This window comes from Astatotilapia calliptera, chromosome 3 (genome assembly GCF_964374335.1).
Source record: "Astatotilapia calliptera chromosome 3, fAstCal68.1, whole genome shotgun sequence".
In the NCBI taxonomy this organism is placed as follows: domain Eukaryota; kingdom Metazoa; phylum Chordata; class Actinopteri; order Cichliformes; family Cichlidae; genus Astatotilapia; species Astatotilapia calliptera.
This window is the reverse complement of record NC_137424.1, coordinates 13,262,237-13,282,922: the sequence shown is the minus strand read 5'-3', so window position 1 is coordinate 13,282,922 and position 20,686 is coordinate 13,262,237. Positions and strand designations below refer to the sequence as shown.

Genomic DNA, 20,686 nt, shown 5'->3' with positions numbered 1-20,686 from the left:
TGACTGTCACAACACTGAATAACACTTTAGGAGGAATTTCAGAGGTCAGTAAAGCTCCAGTTTCAACATCAGTTAATTAATCATAGTTCATCATAAATGTGAACCTGGCTGGCACACATGTTAATGTTAGCCATTTAAATATTATCAGTTAGCTGAGGCCACAAGAAGAAGAGGCCCTAGAAGAACAATGGATGATAAGATTAGATTTTCAAGCCTAGGCAGAGACGTGTTTTCCTTTACTGTCTCTTACAGAGGAGGGAGCAGATACCAGACGAGGTCACGGAGGTACGGGGAGGATTCGCAGCAGACAGCAAGACTGCCACGTCCATGCGAGAGAGCGATGGCTACGATAATCTCTGTTTTTGTCTCCCTATATAATGTTGTACAGCCCATGTGAGGGTCATCCTCTCTGTGAACCAGATGCTTGATTTCACACAGAGGTCCACCAACTGAATTTGATCAGTTATGGAACGATTTACCTCGACAGGCTCCTTCATTCGCTGCTTTTAAACCTCCTTTAAAGCACACTTTTACTCCCTGACCTTTGACCCAGTGTGACATGTTGACTCACTGCCTCAGACAGCTTAAAAATAGTCTTTTTGTTTTTTGGTGCTGCCTAAAAGAACCGTAAAATATCTGTCCTATATACAGTTATGTTCATATATTTTTGTGCTACATCAGGAAACTCAAAAACATAGTTTGTAATATTTTAATCCTTATTTTTAAAACTGTTTTTGTCATTTTTCTTCTCCCATTGCATCAAAAATCATTATTTACACTGAATAAATGAGTCAGCAGCTCTCTTACATTGTTGCTGCAGGTTCATTACTGAAGTTTGGAGGTTTATCATTGGACCAGTCACTCCTCACAGACACACAGCTGGATGCTGCAGATCCTGCTCCATCCTCTTCCTCCATCTTCTTGATGTCAGGGTGGAGTTAGTCTGAGAGGCAAACACACACACTCAGAGGTGCTGTTGTACTGGAAGCATCACACTGACGGGTTTCTAAAGTTCTCATTGATCATTTCATGGAGTTTCTGTGGTAAACACTGTCCTGTGACGTATGTGTTATGGTGAGGGTCATGAGGGCTAACCAGCCCCACTCCTTACTCCTCATATTTCAGCCTGAAGCACAATAACAGCCTAAACCTAACCAGGAGGCTGTAACCTCAAAGGGACTTCATGGTTACAAATAAAGGTTCAATGAAATGAAGCAGATCATAAAAACATGAGTTCCAACTTTAAAAGAAGCATCCACACGATGACGGCACAGCAGAGGAGCACTTTCTCTAACACACTGATTCAGTTCCACTGACACAAGGACACACACAGGAAGGCACACACACACAAGCCTTTATAAGAAACAACACAATCATCTGCGCTTGACTTGTCAATCCAAGTCCTTAGCCCATGAGCCCGCGGTATCAGACCACAGATATTCCCTTACTTTGAAAAAATAAAGACAGTTTTCAGAACAGACCTGATGTTTATGCTACAGCCTGTTTACCAATATAATCAATATCAGATATCAGAGCAACAGAAACCTCGGTGATCTGGGCCGTGTTTCAGGAAGCCGGTTTAGAAAACCCAGAGTGAAAAACGATACGCAGGGTTGAGTAACCCCGAACTGTCCAACTCGGAATATTCGGTTTCAGAAAGGCTGATAACAATTAGTTCAGTCAACGCGGAGTTGCTTTAACCCCAAGTGAAGCGCGCGGATGAGGATACATAAAGCCCTGATAAGCGGAGCACAGATTAAGCGAGTCACCATGGAGACGGAGGGAAAGAAGGCGTGGTCAATGTATTTTACAGCGCTTGAGGCCGAAATTCTGATGGCAGCATATGCCGATAACACGCAAATTCCGCGGAAAAAAGTAACACAGCCACAGCTGCAAAAGACAGGGAGCATGCATGGCAAAACATAGCCGACAGAGTCAATGCGTGAGTGTTAATTTAAACATTGATCTAGGGATTTCCACCCATTTAACACGTTATTTTATCATATGTTATTTTATTTGTTATTTTATACATTTTATTTTGTGATGTGATGTGAGCGCAGGTGCAACCCAACAGGCCCCAAACGTGCCTGGCAGCAAGTAAAAATGAAATGTAAAAATATAGTCCAAACAGGTGTAATTGTATTATGAGCCATAGTGCTTGGTCTGTTTGTCCCATGTAAATCAATTGCAGTTAGAGGCTACATTAATTTTCTTTCTGTAAGCACTTATTGAAATTATCTGAGCACATTACAAGTACATATTTGCTTACTCTGTATGCTCAAATGTGGCCCGTTATAGCCAACAGAAAAAAAGCGGAGGCCTGAAAAACAGGTGGGGGTCCTCCTCCACCACCACTCACAGAGGCTGAGGAGTTGGCCCTCAGCCAAAACAGTGGGCGCCCTGTGGCCGAAGGCATCTCTGCGGGGACATCCTCTGAGTCAATAACCCCGCAAGACACAAGTGCCTACATAGGGGGTAAATTCAAAATAATACATGATGTGCATACATCCTTTCTTCACAGTCACCTTTGCAGTGCTGCTCATTCATTTGATAAACTCTTTACCATAATGGATTATTTTGTAGTGAAGTTATTTTCCGACTGATTTTGCCTTCCCTCAGTCTTGGTTGTCTTTGAGAGCATAATGACAATGAAGTGTAAGGTGATTGGTATGTTTGTTAATTGCCATTTGGTCCCTTGTAAGTTATAAGTGACCTGTATGAACCTCATATTCTATCAGTTGATGGTGGTGGTGTACTGCATCTGGTGCAGCCTCCTGTTGAGCCAGACCAACATGCAGTTGTGAGTAATACTCCACAGATTATATGAGTTTACAGTAGAACAGCAATGTTGTTAATTTCTTTACTACAGGAAAATAATGAAGAAACATTGACAGCTGTTACAGAGGAGGAAGCAACAGAGACACTTTATGAGGTTTACATCTTTTAATACTTTGTGTACAGGAAACACAGGCGACCAATAAAGCCAGTTGAACACAAAATCTGTTTATTCTTCTTTCAACATGTTGAGGTGATGGGTCAAAAGAAATGATTGTGACACATGGTGTCTCTGACTGCGCTTCCATCTTGTATGTCCGTGGGAGGGTCAGGATGTTCATGGTTTGGATCACTGCTGATGTTTGGTTCAGAAGGACAGTGTTCTCCTCTAATTGTGGCAATGTTGTGAAGAATCACACATGCCACAATAATGTCACATGCCCTTTCTGGGGTGACCCTGAGTCTTTGCAGGCACTGGAACCGGGCCTTAAGCATTCCGATAGTCATTTCAATTCTGGCTCTTGTCCTGCAATTAGCCAGATTATATCGCTGCTGTGGGCCCGGTTCAGGGTCAGAGTAAGGGGTAAGCAAATAGGGTAAACATGGATACCCCCTATCACCAAGCAAGTAGCCAGTGAACTCTCCTAAGACAGAAGGATACACTTCAGTTCAAATGTCCCTGAAGCAATTGGTCTTTATATATTTTAAAGTATTCTCAACTCACCATGTCCAAATTTTGTGTACATTCACGGAATATTTGTGAGTCATGGACAGAGCCTGGCCACTTGGCTTCCACATTTGTGATAATGTTGGCAGCATCACATATGATCTTCACAGTGCAGAGAACACAAATTAGCATCCATTACTATAATGAAATAATTTGTTAGTTTGAAATGCTACAGGGAACTATGTACCTGCACATTAATGCTGTGGAAAGACTTCCTGTTCACATAGTCTCCTTCATTTACTGAAGGAGCAATGATTGGAATGTGAGTGCCATCTGTACAGCCAATCACGCCTGGGAACCCTGAAAATAAATGTAGAATTTAAGTAGTAGTCCAAGTATCACCACATCATACATTACGTTTTGGTCACCTTGATACCTGCAGTTTTGTGGCATCCCTCTTTGATAAATCTTGTGGGTCTATGACCGGGGAACACAAACGAGTACAGGAGACGTTTCAGTGCAACTGTAACATTCCTGACTGCCCGACAGACGGTAGCCTTGGAAACGTGCTCAGCGTCACCAATATTATACAGAAAGCTCCCGTTTGCAAAAAACCGAAGTGCAATACAAATAATATGTAATGGACTGAGCGCATGTCCGCGATGTGTCACATGCGTAATATATGGCCTGAGGATGTTATTCAAATAAATTATAGATTGTGCTGAAAAACGGTAACGTTCGCACAGAAAATTCGCCTGACATTTCACCCACAGACACGAACAGCGTGGAATTATTTTATGTCATAAGAAGAAATATATTCATGTAAACACTCACCCGCCTCAGCTCCACCTTCCTCCTCCTGCTGCTCTGAACGGAGGCTCAATACTTTCACTTTCACTGCTGCTCCCTAAACACAGAGGATGCTGGGACTTGTAGTTGTTTCCTTCCGGTGAGGTCTTCCTCTTTGTTTGTTTGTGTTTGTGTTCAAGTTATTTCGATCATGTAAACATCAACAGAACACGTGAAGCCACACAGAGTTTGTGGGTAGGAGGGTTTGAGGGTTTGGGGAGGGGTCAGAGGGAAGAGGTCTCGGCAGTTGCAGGATCTCTAACATTAGAATCTAAAAATGTGTCTCATATAGGTGTTATTTTGGTACTTTACATGTTACACAGTTTCAACAACTCCTTATATGGTGCAAGTTACTCTTTTCTGTCTGGCTTCCTGTATTTATTAATATGCTTGTATATTTCTACACTAACTTCCTGTTTTTCAGTCTGGCTGAGCACTTAGTTTGTGAGTCAAAAGTGGCCTTGCTTTACAAACCTTCATTATTAAAGTACATAAAACAATATAATCAGAAAATAAGCACTAAGAATATATTAATTACATGACAGTTCTCCCGCTTTTCGTGTTTCCTAAGAAACACACATAATTCCTGATTTATCCCATTAAGTTTACCTGCATGTTAAAAGGCTAAAATATAACAAAAGAGATTATGCTAAACAAAATGAAACCTTTCAATTGCCCAACCCTATCTGTCCCCTCAACAGGTTGTATGTTTTCAATGTTTCCTTATTATTCCGTCATAATTTCTTCTATCCACAACAAATAAATCAAGCTCTAAGACAGCACCTGTGAAATGTCCTAAATCTACTTCCTACACCCCCTTTTTTACCCAGAATCCCAGTTTAAACCCACTTCTGAATTCCCTCAGTGCTCACTGTAAACTCCAATCAGGTACAAATACCTTTTCTGGTAAAAGGTCCTAGATTATTTTGTCAATCTTTGGAAACATCCTCTATAGAGTTAACCCGTTTCATCTTCAAAACTTAGTCCTGGTTTCTTTGCCCCCTTTAACGGGTAGAGCATATCCGGCCTGAACACTGTGTTTGGGCAATTTACATAACATAGAAATCCTGCAACTATTCCTAAAGTCCCTCTCATTACTCTTCATTACTTTTATGCTCACATTTAACCTGTGTCTAACGAGCTTTTAATTTCCTAAACGACACGTTTTCTGGAACTATGGTTCTCTGTGCTCTGTGCTTCTTTTTGGGTTCCCCTTTCTCTGGTTGGTTCCGTTCGGTCTGGGGCTTCCAGGATTCTCGCCACCAATGTGGTCGCTGTGGTCCTGAAATCTTCTCCTGTAAAGGATCCTATTCTAAAAATCCTTCTATCCTTTATATTAACTTTACTTAATCTTTAATTAATCTTAATTTACTTGATCTCAATGTTCTTTATGTGTGTGAGCAACACTTTTAATTTTATTAAACACACCCAGGGTAAGATATACACTGTTGTGAATTTTAGCACTACGGTTAGCATTTACAGGATATTGTTTTTGATTATATTATACAAAGGACCCTGTTTCTGCAAATGCCCTTTGTTTTAAACTTCATCCCCTCTTCTTGTGACCCCATGGCAACTTCCTTTGGCCTGCTAGTCTGGAAAATCCAACAGTTCATCTATATGTAAAGAAGGCACTTAAACTGGAACAGGCATAGCTGCATTGATCCTGCCGTGGGACAGTGCATTCCTCAGTGCAGCCTGCTAAAAATCACACACCCTTGATTATGTGCCTTTAGGTATATATGGTTAAACATTTCCTAATGCAAATAACTACATGTAGTATTCTACCATGTGCAAACTTATATCACTAAAGGATTCTAAATGTCTAGTGTTTAATGGACCTGTCAAAAGTATGTTGAGATTATAGAAGGCCCCTTTCAGAGCTAGGGGGAACTTCCTTATATGGTTGTAACTTGTAACTTGAAACTTGTTGACACACGAACCCTTCTGCCTATAAAAACCCTGCACAGAAGAATAAACTTTGAGTCAGTTTGGAATGACAATCTAGAACAGTCTCCGCATCTTCTTGTTCTTCCAAACTGCTCCCGGTACTCCGGCCGGTACCGTGATTAACCGTTGATCATGCTCGAAAATATTTTAATTTTGTTATATGTTAAAGGATGAACTCTGCTTATTGCTGTCCACGCCTCAGGAGGAAACCCGATCTATGGATGATAGAGATTTCCTTCATACACCAATCTTAATTTACTTGATCTCAATGTTCTTTAAGTGTGTGAGCAACACTTTTAATTTTATTAAACACACCCAGGGTCAGATATACACCATCACCATATCAGCATAAAAACAGACAGAGACGTTCCTCTTTCTGTCACATTCTTCCATACATGACAATTTGTTTCACCTTCCAGATGATTCCTGGGGACTTACAATTTCTTGACTCTTCTTCTGTCACTTGTTACTAGGCAGCTCAAATGCAGTTAGAAGCTAAATGAATTCCAGGCCCTCGGCCTGGCCTATGTTTAAATCATTTGTGTTTGTAAGCGTGTATGCGGTTTAACCTTCTGCTGCTCCAAGTCACTTACACAATAGATCATCGGGACATCGCGCCAAACGAAGCTTAAGACCTTGAATAGACTGAGCATCAACTCTTTCATGAGCACAATATGCAATGTGTGTATGATTATAGCTGCACCTTTAATAAAAGTTTTAGTCTAATGCCAGTAGCTTTAATAAACATTTTAATGCAGTGTTAATGATGAAGGCTATATTGTAGCAGTCCACAATAATAATAGAGCCCACTTCTTGCCCATGTTCCAATTAAAGTGGTTGTTTGGCTTACTTTGTTTGTGGCTCTCCCTGTGAGTGTGACAGAGCACCAACTTGGGTCAATCTCTCCCAACTTGTACTTTACCGTATCCGTTGAGAATTTAAAGCATGTGTAGTTGTTTTGTTTGGGCATGAATGGTCCTACTTGTGTTTGCTTGTGAATTAGGGGAAATAAGCTGGACAAGATAGTCCAGTTGCCAGTGCTCACCGCTTCTCTAGTCATCCGTAACATGCAGTCATAGCCCCACTTGTCCTCTGGATACAGTGGTGCGGGCTCCGTGAACAAACGTGGTCTAGCTGAAGCACAGGCAACACAATCAGATACATGTTGTTCTTTAGCATTTTGAGCCACCCAGTCCAGCCAGAGGTTACTGTCACTGAAGCCGGTGGCACACTCAATCAGGTCCTCAGTCCTAGTGTAATCCACCGTCAGGACTGGTCTCCCGTTTGTTTCCTGCTCCTCTTAATGTAATGGTACATTTTATTTTACTTTATCAGACTTACCCAAAATATATATGCTTTCGTTACTTTGCTCCTGTCTCCCTCCAGTACCAGCTCTTTTAATAAGTTACTGTTTAAAAGGGAAAAAACCTTGGTCACTTGGACAAGTCTTTGTAATTATTTTCCTCTATCAAATTTAATTGACTTCTACAGTGGCCTGCTTTTGTTAATAGTAACATGAGTAACATCCAACATTTTCTCCCCTTTAGCATTTGGTATTTCCCCCACTATATAATGTACTACCATAATCTACATCCAGTCAATAAAACAGAATTTTCTCTAAGCAAACATCAGCAACACAAAATCAGCAGCCCCAGAATTAAGTCTTCCGCTCCTCCTGCTCATGGCAAAAGCAAAGCATCCCCTTTCTCCAGCCAGCGTGGTGAATTATTTATCAGCATTTATTCATCCTACTCTTGGTCCAGTCTTTATCTCAGTGTCCAGTCAGTCCAACCTTTAGTCCACATCGTCAGTCCAGTCACAGTCCAGTCACACACATTCACACCAGATATTGCTGATAGTGGAGATTCCTGCGCAAATAATCAGATTCTCCACCCTCAGCAACGTGAGCTCATTCATTTGTTTTATTTTGTTTTGTTTTTTGTTTTTTAGGAAAAGAGTTCTTTATGCTCTTGGACTGGATTGACTCGCTGCAATCATTTTAGACAGGGACTTACAACCTGATCAGGTCCCCACAGGTCAGCTTTTCCTCAGCCAGTTGTAATCTGGAAAAGCTCACCTGATATTTGTTCTCCCGAAAAATTTTACAGCGCTGTTAGTTCAATATTTCAGGCCTGCTTAGAACAAAACTGAGAAAAAGAGAGCTGATTATTAGCTCATCAGAGCACAAAACATCATCACCTGACAGGTTTTCTCTAAGTGCACTGTTACCATTTTAAAGGGCCCAGTTCTAACCATGTCCATGTTTAATAAAACTCTATTATAAACCTCTATTAAAATAAGAAAACAACCCAAACCTAACCGACAGAATCAACCCATCACTAAAACAACAACCCCAAAAATCTTAATCACAGAAAAGTTTTGCCTCAAGTTCTTCAGCGTCCTGACAGTCTGAGGTCAACTGACATAGTCTCACCTGCTCAATCCACAGAAAATCTTGTTAAAAGCTGCACAGTTTTGCACACCATTGATATTCTCATTAAGCCCTTTCTAAAGACGTTATAACCATCTATCATCACTAAATTCTAAATTTCTTTTCCAAATCTGGACGACTGCACTTAGTCACAGACCTGACCACTTTATTTAATTATCTTGTCTGTTACCAAGCTTTTCTTCTCACACAGTCACAGTGTGTCGTTCAGTGCAAGCTTCCCTCATCCAGTCAGACAGGAAACACAAGTTCTTCTTTTTCTTTTCCTGTCCCCAGTCATTCAACTCATTTGCATACTGAGTCATATCTCAAGAAGTTGCCGTGACAAGACAACATCACCACATTATTGAATTATTTTTATTTTCTTTCTACAGTAATCACTTGTTTTGATCAATCTGTACAGGAGCACTTCTAATTCACTATTCTAAAAACTACTTTAAGCTTTAATCACTTTTTCCTTTTCGCAAGAATCACTCTATTGTCATGGAACGTCCCTGAGTTATTCCTCAACTTCAGGGTTTAAGTGTGTTACATTCACACTATTTTAACACTGATGAAAGATAACAAGCTGATTTTCATTGCACGTGTGTTATCAGTCAGGTTTAATCGATGTCTGTGCAGTGGAGCTGCAGATCCACCAGGGCATGTTCTCAAAGCTGCCTTTCCTACACATTTCTCTGCTATAACTGGATCATTTTTAACTACTTTGCTATGAGTCCAATGATCTTTGTATCACTTTTTCATCACACTAAGCGACTTGGACAAGATGATAAACAGACTCACATGCTGAAGATGCTGTCTAATCTTCATGAGCTCTCTTGTATTTGTAAGTGTTAGTAAGGTTAATACATTTTCTGTTTGTGTGTGTGATTTTGTGTAAGTTTCTTTTTGCAGTGTTTCAGACTCCTTCACAATTTTCCCACTTAAGCAGTCAGTTTTCTTTTCCCCAGGTTTGCTAACCCAAATTTAGATTTCCCACATTAAATAACAGCGTTCCTCTGTGTTCTCACCTACTGCTCTCACTCCTTTGTCCTCTCCCACTTCAACAGTCCAATAACAGGAAGTTCTCTTTCAGCTTGTCCTGCATTCTCCACTGTCTGTCTTTAACTGCCGTGTTATTGCTCTTTGGAGCTGCATTCCTCGTCTTCAGTTAGGAGTGAGAGCTCGCTTGTCAGGTTTAGTGACACGTCAGCCACTAATCAGAAGGTCGGTGGTTCGATCCCAGGCTGCCTCCTGGCTGCATGCCAAATATCCTTAGGCCAGATACTAACCCCATGTTTGCCTACTGGTGGTGGTCAGAGGGCCCGGTGGCGCCAGTGTCCGGCAGCCTCGCCTCTGTCAGTGCGCCCCAGGGCAGCTGTGGCTACAATGTAGCTTGCCATCGCCAGTGTGTGAATGGGTGAATGACTGAATGTAGTGTGAAGCGCTTTGGGGTCCTTAGGGACTAGAAAAGCGCTATACAAATGCAGGCCATTTACCATTTACGTGACGCTGTAAACAATTCAACCAGAAACTTGGCCTGAACGTTTCCAGTGATGTTAAACTATAACTTTCTTCCGACTGCTGCATGTAGGAAATTGATCCAGGTCTGCTTTTCACCTAAAAGTGACAAAACTAAGACATTTTCATTATTATCATCACTGCTTAAACAACACACTTCTCTCTCTCCGGCCAGAAACTCCAATTTATGTCATGTATTCACATTCATGAGTGTAAGCGTGTCTTTGTTGCGTGTATGTTGTGTATTCATATTAATATTGAGTGTAAGCTGGTCTTCGTTGCCTTGATGTGTTTTTATAATCAGATTTAATTCCTGCATCTTTGCACTGAGCTGTGGATTCAAACGGTCTCACTTCTGATTCTCTCCAAAAATAATTTCACATGTAACAATTTGTGTATGTGTGCTTTCTATTCATTCATGTAATTATTAGTTTATGCATTTCTTTCTCTCTCTCCCCTTTTTTAAAAAAAAAAGAAAAAAAAAAGAATTACCTTTCTGTTATGATGCTCTGGACATTTCTAAACCTCCACCAGTTCAGCCTCCATTTTCAATCCAATTCCCAACATGCTCTCACTTGAACTCGTCCGGCTTGACCTCTCACTGGTCCTCGTCCCTTTTCTCACAGTTTCCTGTGTGGCCTTCAAATCTCCAGCAAACACAGGCCCAACTCAGCTGTTTCTTCTTCTCTGTTTCTTCTCTCTTGATCTTTTCAGTCTTTTCTTGTCGGTTAACTCCCAGCATGGCAAATATCACGTCCAGTGCCTTCACACAGTCATGTCACTGGTTAAGTTCCCAGCTTGTAATTCAAAGCTCATGTTCCATCAGTGGTGTTCATACATGCTGCTGCCTGACCCTTCAGTGTTTTAGGTCAGTTGCACTGTCTTTTGCCTGCTGTTAACTCTTCAAGTCCACGATGTTCTGTCTGTCTTCTGTCTTCATCAGGAGATTGACTGTCCTTTAAGCTTCTTCTCAGGATAAGGACAGAATGAGAGGTCAAGCTGTCAAATGTTTAAGCCAAAGCCTGTTTGTCGTCCCAAATCTGTTAATCTATCATTTTGCCGCTGTACTCATGTTTTGAGGTTGAGTAAGTCCATGGGCACCTGTATTAACACACTAAAACACTTATTTAATATCATTTTCCCACACATCAGCCAGTTCCTTTTATGGGCATGCAAAGTTGTTCACTTCCTACCAGACACACTGTCATGGTGAAATGGGATTAAAGGACTCAGGTGCGAGACTCCTTGCAGAGTGACAGTGAATTTATTCACAGCGAAAAGGTGAGTCAATAGTTCGAGTCTGTAATCCAGAAAGAGCAGTGCAGTAATACGGTGACTTCTCCCCGCAGTGACAGTGCTGTAATAATCCAAAACCGGTCCTTGTGCCGGCTCCTCCTCCAATCCCTGAATCCTGGGCAGATGAGAAAAGCACACGCACTGTAACACAACCGTTCTCTCTTTCACAAGCTGAGTATAGCTGTATATATATATATATACAGCCACGATTACGCTACCCGGTTTAGTTCAACGTTCCAGCGTTGGTTGTGACTCGACTGCAGCGTTAAATAGGGCCGCTTCAGATTAGTTGTAGCCGGCGAAGTAATTACGCACAGGTGCGGCGATTCCAGCTCCGGACCCTCCCCTCGGGTCAGCTGCCGTGCCGTGCCACGGCTTCCGGAGGTACATGTTCCCGCAGCAAAACACATGCACAAGATGGAGAGGAGAACACGACACAGTCCACACAAACACCCCCAAAAGGTGGCAAGGCGATCGGTGAGGACCGCCTAACCGTGACACACACACTCTCTTCTCAGACTTCCTTTTTTCACGCACTCTGCTATGAACCCATGATCTTCACCCCAGTAGTGTTATTATTACTTATTTGTTATTTTGTACAAATCACACAGAATCACTCAGATGCAGTACCCACAACGTTCACACACTTAGAATCACACACTTGTGATAAACTATTTTCATCAAACATGCTGTTTAGACTCAGAAAGAGGAAGTAGACCGCACCCTGTTAAGTGCGTATACGACCTCAAACTGAAAGAAAAACAATTAAAACCTCTAATCAATTCTCACATTACACACCAAAATCAAAAAATAAATCACACCAGCATTTATTACTGAAATTCTTGCCTAGTTAAACTTGCTATTTAAACAGAGATATTTGTCTTTAATGCCTCAGGGTTTAGGCCTGACACAATATCTGCAGTATGCACAATTCATCCACTATAGACCAAAAAATAAATCAGTTCATCAAAATTCACTAAAAGAAACCCAAACTTTATTTATTATGTTCTAATATACATAAGCCAGCATCTAAAAACCCACAAATTCAGCGATGTTCACAACAATATATTTATAGAATCACCAATGATTAAAAGGATTTCACAACATGCATATTTTCTTTTTTTTTTGTCCCGTTTGGATCTTTAGCCATCAGAATTGTTGTCTTAAGGCCAAGAAAGATGCCAAGCGGATTTATTTTACCAAGTGGATCATCATGGCCTTGCCATATTGGTCCATTTGATTGACCTTTATTATAATTATTAATTTATTTTATTTTCAGTTGCTGCAAACGGGACAGACATGACTGGGGGATAGGACAGGGAGAAAGAATGAAAGAAAGAGAGGGAGAGAAAGAAAACCAAAGGGGAGAAGAGACGGTGAGAAGGGGGGGAAGAAAGAAAAAAACAAACAAAAAAGAACAAAACACCTGGATCACCTGTATGGAGAAAAAAAAACAGAAGAGAAAGCAAACAACAAAGAGCAACATAATAAAAAAAACAGCACCATCACAATAAACTAGCTAGCAGTAGATATCAGTAGATACTAAATAATAAACGATATTGTGCAGCACGCAAGATAGACAGCGCACAGTGTGCTTTGAGGCAGCAGCCAAGAAAGCTGTAGTCCATGTCTGTGAATACCCGTGTGTACACCTGTGTGCATACCTGTGTGGATCAGCATGCTTGCATTCCAAAGGTTTCTCCATGTAATGATCTGCTAGGGAGTGTGGGGAGCCACAGCCCTGTCCTCTATGGTATGAAGCAGGTATGGAGGAGATCAAAACTCCAGACATCCAGAGGCCCCCAGAACACAAGAGACCAAGGAAGACCCACAGAGGGGCAGCTGCGCCACTGTTCCAGTAAGAGCTGAGGAGAGTGCCAGATGAGGGCTCATTCAGCAGCCGCGGAGCAGAAGCCAGGGGGAGTTGCAGTGACGCGCCCGTGAGCTCCGCCGGCAGCCGGCTGTGACTGAGTGACCGAGCCCCAGGCCGATAGGCCGGGGGCACCCCACCTCCGAAGTGGCCCGAGCGAGCCCCAGGCTCCAGGCCCCGATAAGCGGCCGCCAAGGAGTGAGCCGGTGTGTACCCGGACGCCCACCCCCAGACACAAAGAACCACCAATGCACCGACACCTGAGGGAGTCCGCCACTGGCAGGGGAAGTGGTGGTGGGTGGAGATAGGCCTCCAAACCTTGGAGGGCCTGAGATGTCCCCAGAGAGGTGGCGTCTGATACCCAACCTGACATATAGACACAGACATACAGGCACACACAGACACAAATATCCATTCCCACCCTCATGCTCTCATATTTTCATTTCAACACACACACCCAGCATCCTTCCAGCCTTAAAAGTGTCAACCAACCCAAACTTTACCCATAGGTATAAGTCAAGGTTCCACGCCCGAAACCCGGTTGGAACCTGGATTCTTTTGTGGCTGAGAGGACAAATTCAGCTTAAGGTGGGATCTGATATGAGGCAAACAGGAGACCGGTCTAAAAAGATTTAAAGGTAGGCACAGCCTGTTCAAAGAAAAATGCCAATTGTGCACATTGGATGAATTCTAAATTATCTGTTCGCCGAGCTGATGATGTTCACCATTAAATTGGCTCAGTAGTGGTGAAATTAAAGTAAATTATAAAATCTGATAAGTAGATTTCGGGTGACATGTCCATGGTGATTTTGGGTAATTTGTGATAAATAAAAAGTAAAGTCTGGGGAATATTTGATGAAAGCTTATTGTTGTTAATGCTGGGGTGAATTTTAAAGTTGATGTGACGTGTGCTTAAAGTTGATGTGTTATGTGTCAATTGTGTTACATCAGCCAAGAAAAGAGATTAGATTAGGACATTCGGTTAAGGGATTTAATTCCCAAATTGATTATAGGGTTGTACCCGAGCATCAGATAAATAAACTGGCGATTACAGTCCACAGTGGTGCTTCTAAATGTATTTAAATTGATCTAGGACTGGGGTTGGACTCCTAGGAGCGCAGTGTTCAGCGTGTGGCAATGACTCCTGATCGTGGACGCGCAGTCAGGCCTGGCGACGTCCAGTTAGCCCGGGTGGTTCCCGCGGGGATTCGAACTCCCGTTAATAACCAAGTGGTCGAGGATCACTTCTTTCCTGCGCTGTTTGAGCGAAGAGCTTGGCTCAGGCGTGAGCATTTCAATGCGGGTGACAGGTAAAGCTTCAGGCACCAGTTAAATACTGAGACGCTGGTTAAGTGGAGTTTCCGGTCAAGCTGCGGGGAGCACTTTTAAATTAATATAGGGCCTAGAAATTTGACCATTATCGGTGACGGCATTCCCGAAGCGGGTTGATTGACCAGCAAGGTTGGACCTGGGCTTAGAAGCTTTTAAATTTGTCGAAATTATGTAAGAAAGGTCTGGTATCAGTAGAAGGGGGCATAAGGGTTGGACCCGGGCATTGGGCGCCAGAAAACCCCCGTAGGGATCATGGTGTTTGTGTCTGTATGTACTTGGGTTGTCTGATTATTGTGTATTGTACAAGTGTGCAAGAATTCTGCTAACCACGCTGAGGATTTTGATGGATGTCGTTTGGTTAATGTTTGCAAATGGAAAGAGCTTAGTACATGTGTGTGTGTGTGTGTGTGTGTGTGTGTGTGTGTGTGTGTGTGTGTGTGTGTGTGTGTGAGTGAGTGAGTGAGTGAGTGAGTGAGTGAGTGAGTGAGTGTGTGTGTGTGTGTGTGTGTGTGTGTGTGTGTGTGTGAGTGAGTGAGTGAGTGAGTGAGTGAGTGAGTGAGTGAGTGAGTGAGTGAGTGAGTCTGTGTGTGTGTGTGTTGCTTTTTTAAATCTTCTACTTAGAGTTCAAACTTGGATAGTGATAAAAACATTGCACTGCTTCATTGAATATTTAATTGAACACATCTCTGGTTGAATTTGAATCTTAAATGTTTTGATTTCAAAGATGTGGTTCTGATATGAAGGAACAGAAAGTCAATTGTTGCCATGGATACAGTGAGACTGATGCCTCAGACCCTTATTTTTTTATTTCTTTGACTTTTTATTTTATTGATTAATTTCTTTATTTTTACATTTTAAAAAGTGTATTTGTCTGAATGAACTAATCCCCATTTTTCATGCTTTGTGTCACTGGTCATACTGGGAACAGCCATAGAAAATGTTTGTGAAGAAGAAATCTTAAACATGAGCAGATTCTCAGGCGATTTCTGTTTCCTAACCATTGTTTCAGTGCACACGTCCCATCACTACATGTGTGTTAAAGATTTCTTTGGGATCAAAATCATCCACTGACAGTTATCAGTACAAACAGGATGCAGAAATCAAAAGTTCAGACTTCAGAGTTACTAAAACAGAGATGTGAGGAAAACTGGTTCTTCACACGACGTTTCATGTGTGAACAGTAGAGGTGGTTTCATTTTCACATGTAGGTGTTGCAGTGAGGATTGCAGGGAGACATTTGCTGAATAGCTGCAGCTCTGCTCCTGTAGACTGCCTCTGAATGTGTGTGTGGTAATAAAGTCACTTTAATTAAATGTCACCTGTGAGGGAAAACTTTGTGTTGACTGAAGAAAGTTCACTTCTCTTTCATTGCAGCTCCACTCTTATTTTTGATGCACTCATTTGTTTAATAAATGATTCAATGATTTTGCCACACCTCTGCATTGTCAGGTGTGCTTTTGATGAAATGCTGATATGATGACGCTTGATTGGGGAAAGATTTCCACAGGTGGTGTTGTTGGTCTCCTTCTTCCAGTCTTCTTGTTGCTGCCTCTCTCCTCGCCTCAGTTGCTGCAGCTGTATCATGTATGTTGTTATGTTACATACAAAGAGGAATTTGTGACATTAAAGAGTAAAGATTCTTATTCTTAAATGAAGATGAATAGAGGTTTTGTGAAATAACTACTGAGTTCTGGTGCCGTCTCTAGATGCCTCGACGAATAAAAGAACCGGGGTAAAACTGATTTCGTAACAATTTATACCTATATTTCTGTATTTCTCTATTTATCTGAATATTTATTTATCATAACTGTTTCTACACTCACTTTATATGAGTGCTTGTTGTTTATTTGCTGATATGACAACTCAGTTTCCCTCCTGGATTAATAAAGTTTCTCTGATTCTGAAATACAGTGAGCCATTATATTTGTAGTTTCTAACTAACAATATAAAGGCTCAGCAACCGATAGAGCCACAGCACGTCCCACTGGCAGTTGAAGGAACTTTTAAACAAAGGACTTTGTAATTGAAGCTTTATTTATACAGGTCGGCTCATTGAGACTCAATGTCTCATTTACAAGAGAGACCTGTTCCAGACAAACATATTAAAATTACAACAATAAAAGAAAAGTTTGTGTAATGTACTCAGTCACATTAAAAACGAGAACAAGTTCCCAGAGATGGTTTCACAAAAACATGTGTACGTCTTTTGAAGTCTGCAAGTGAAATCAACGGAGAGCCTTAAATCCTTCGGTTATGTTTTCCATGAAGACGGAGCAGAAAAGGAGAACGCCTTCTTCCCAAGCTCTGCATGAACTGATGGAACAGTGAATGTAATGATGTCCTGAGACTGCAGGCTGTGACTAAACTGTTTGCCTAACATGTACTCTGATAAATAGGAGGCAGTAACCCAGAAACAGATTGATAGATAAAATGATACTAATGGACCATCCTGTGTAAGACCAATGAGGACCAGTTAACCAGAGAACACAGAGTACAGTGGTGTGTTAAAGGTTTACAGACAGTTATAAATCTTAATGCCCCATGATGGACAAAATCCAACAGATGAAGAGAGCGAGCAGAGTCATTCATATAAATCATGTCACTGTAATCCAGGGCAGGTAAAAAAAAGGTGGCAGCAACAAGCTTTTTCCTGTGAAACATGATCTGTTCCTGGAAGAGAAGCCCAACTTCAGCCTCAGTGTCTTTATTAGATGTTCAATGTGTGGCTTATAGGAACGACTGTCATCAACCACAATACCGAGGTATGTGTACGAGGCCACAGTTTCAATAGAAATACTTTGAGCAGATACAGGAGAAGGAAATAAAGCCGGACCCTCTTTCTGTTTGTGAACAACATGACTTTGTTTTTTCTACATTTAAAGCCAGTCTGAGCCAGCTGAGACTGAATACTATCAACAGCTGCTGTAATGGTTTGAAAACTATGTTGATGGTATAAAATGAACAGATGCATCTAGATTTTGTGCCACACCATTGACATAAGTAGCCCAGGACAGAACCCTGTGCACTCGTTTAGTGACATTTAAAAAGCTGGAAGAGAGACCATTGAGCTGAACGCACTGCTGATGTCCAAAAGAACATTAGAGAAGCAGCCAGCTGCTCGGTTTGAAAGGCCTATTTCCAGTAATCTCTGACATAAAATGCTGTGGTCAGCAGCTCAGCTCATAAACCAAGGGACTGGGAGCAGCTGCTGCTGAGTGTTGCTGGAGTTCCTGTGCTATTAGATCCTCATCCTCTCCACACAGCTTGGAAGTAGGTGAAGTTGTGCCAGAAGATTTTTTGTTGTGGTCAACAGTGTCAAAGACTTTGATAGATCAATAAAAAGAGCTGCACAGTAGTTCTTTGCATCCAGCGCTTCATAGACGTCTTTGAGAACTTTTATCGAAGCAGTTCCAGTACTGTGTAGTTTCCTAAAACCAGACTGGAAGGGAGATAAAATCATATTTTCATCCAGATAACTTTGAAGTTGATTATTTACCAGCCTTTGAAGAACCTTAGATAAGACACAGAGTTTGGAAATTGGCCTGTAATTACTAACTGTTGAAGAATCACCAGCTTTCAGTGGGGGAGTACAGAGGCACACTTCCACATCTGTGGTAAAGCCTTCTGTTGTAGAGAAAGATTCAAAATATAAGACACTGGCTCAGCTATGATATTTGCAGCCAAGTGCAAGAAGGAAGGAGAACGATTGTGAGGACGAGTTTCTGGTGTTGGGGCTATTCAAAGCCTTACAAACCTCTTCTACTGTGACAGGTGTGAAGGAAAAGGTATCAGTAAGCAGGAACTACGAGCAGAGTTGTGTGCAAGAGGTTTACCATCAGATACTGTGCTGAACAAAGAACAAGAAGCAACAAAGTGTTTGTTAAAGCAACATTTCAGTTTTGTGTGACACAGGAGTGGAGTCGATATTTAAGTGAGGAGGAAGCTCTGAGGAGTCACAGCTGGCAGAGACACTTTATAGTTTGCCAAAACCTCCTACGGTCGTTTGGACTGTCAGTCGTTAAAGTAAAAAATAGTTACATTGGATCTTGATGATGGAGGCAGTAATCCGATTACACAGCTAATGAAAACGTAGCCAATCAGCATCAGAGCCAGACTTCCTGCCCAGGCCTGGTTTCTCTCATGTAGGAGATCGGCCGGTACTGAACCAAACCAGGCCTGTCCCGACCTTTCACCCTGACCTGGCAAAAAGGGGCGTGTCTGTCCACAAAGTAGACACAACTCTCCTGTAAATGTTCCCAAACTGACATTGTCAGCCTGTTTAATACGACCCCAGTTCAAACTGATGCGGGCTCGGAGCGTGAGATTTTAGTGTTTCTCACAGCACCAACTATGCAGTGATCACTCAGGTCGTTGGCAAAAACTGCAGATGTGGAAAACTTACGCAGCATATTAGTTAAAAAAGGTCAATAAGAGCAGATTTATCTGGGTGTTTAGGATCAAGGTGTGTGAGGCTTTAAATAATTTGAGTCAGTTTTAAAAACAAGCAGCGTGCCTTAAAATCATCAGACACAGAAGAAAGCCAGTCCCAATGAAAATCATCCATCTGAAAGACGTCATTAAAATGCAGCTCAGATAAAAGTTGAACCAGAGACGGTGATGTGCTGGGGGAAGCAGGTGGAGGCTGATAGCAGCCAACAACAGTCTGATTTCCAAACAGATCAATAGTTAAGGCCAAGATTTCAAATGGCTGAGGTGCAGATGGAGAGAACAAGACTTGAGCAGCAAGACAGACCTTCACATAAACTTCCAGACCTCCGCCTTTTCTGGGACAGTCTGAGTGCTAAATGTTAAATCCATCAGTTGCTACGTTTTTATCCAGTAAAGATTTGGAAAGTCTCAGAAACAACAACGATACCAGCACCGCTTGAACAGCCCAGATTCCAATCATATCCATGTTAGGAAGCACACGACGTGATGCACGTGTAACCCAGACAGTTTTTAACATCTGCTGGTGTTTCACATTCAGCCAGAGGCCCAGGGTTAGGTTGGATACCAGACAATAATAAAAGCATCGTTATTAGACTCTAGAGCTCGTTTATAGCTGACACCACATGTAGAGTTTAAGTTCACACAGAGACGATGACATTTTTCTAAAACCAGCAAACAATAAACAAGAAATGTAACAAGAGTTTCAGAAGAAGCTGTTTTACAGAGAAATGATTCCCTGAAGACAAAATTATTATTATCATCTTTATTTCTCCAGGTGAAAATTTAATTGAGATTAAAAATGTTGTTTTCAAGAGAGACCTGGCATCATGGCAGAAAGAGTCAGAAATACATCATAATTCAAACAAATACAAAATAGGAAAAACATCCTACATAAACTTCATAAAGTTTCATTAACAGACTTTGAACAATGGACTTCAAACTTCCCACCAAAACAACAGAAACACATTTGAAGATAATGAATGACATTTATCCCTCTAAAGAAGGACTTAGACTACGATTTAATATGAATGAGAACATGTTCATAAATGGATGCAACCAAAGATTTCATCAATCCCTGATTTAGAGACAACAGAACATTTGGTTTGATTTCACAAGATAAGAATGACGACTGAGTTGGAAGATTGTTTTATGTTTAGTCAAATCTTTCATCCATAAAGTTGGATTACAAAATCATCCCCTAAGTTTGTTGTTTTATCCAAGGAATTGAAATTATAGAGAAAATCTGTGAAATGACTTAAAGAAAACAAACCACAAAAACTCTATGATGCTCAAAACCCCCTGGTTGGCAAAACTTTCCTAGATCCACCCCTGCACAGTTACCAGCTGTCAGCTACTTAGAAAAGGATCCTGGTGTTATTTGTCTCTCAGAAACAGTTCATAACTTCCCTTCAACACATTCATGTCACCTAAAAGGTAAACCTGTTTCTCCATCACCTGCTCAGCTCTGATGATTCAGTAAGGACATCTCCTGGTTTCATCTTCATGTTTCCCTCTCACCACATATCCAAACCAACATCCTGACCAGCAG

The 20,686-nt window shown here is 41.5% G+C and overlaps 1 long non-coding RNA gene and 1 pseudogene across 3 annotated transcripts in view; both read right to left on the bottom strand.

The window, feature by feature from the left end:
• The window catches only part of LOC145425145 (NACHT, LRR and PYD domains-containing protein 12-like), a 363,340-nt pseudogene that overhangs the window by 212,146 nt on the left and 130,508 nt on the right, over positions 1 to 20,686 (bottom strand). The gene's annotated exons all lie outside the window — the stretch shown is intronic.
• Positions 2,925 to 3,883, bottom strand: LOC145425199 (uncharacterized). Of its 2 annotated transcripts, XR_013905864.1 has the most exons (3): positions 3,690 to 3,827; positions 3,500 to 3,604; positions 2,925 to 3,419 (listed from the first exon to the last, which is right to left on the bottom strand). It is a non-coding gene; the product is annotated as an uncharacterized LOC145425199 (long non-coding RNA). The 2 variants fall into 2 exon arrangements; XR_013905863.1 differs by having other exon boundaries at positions 2,925 to 3,604; positions 3,690 to 3,883.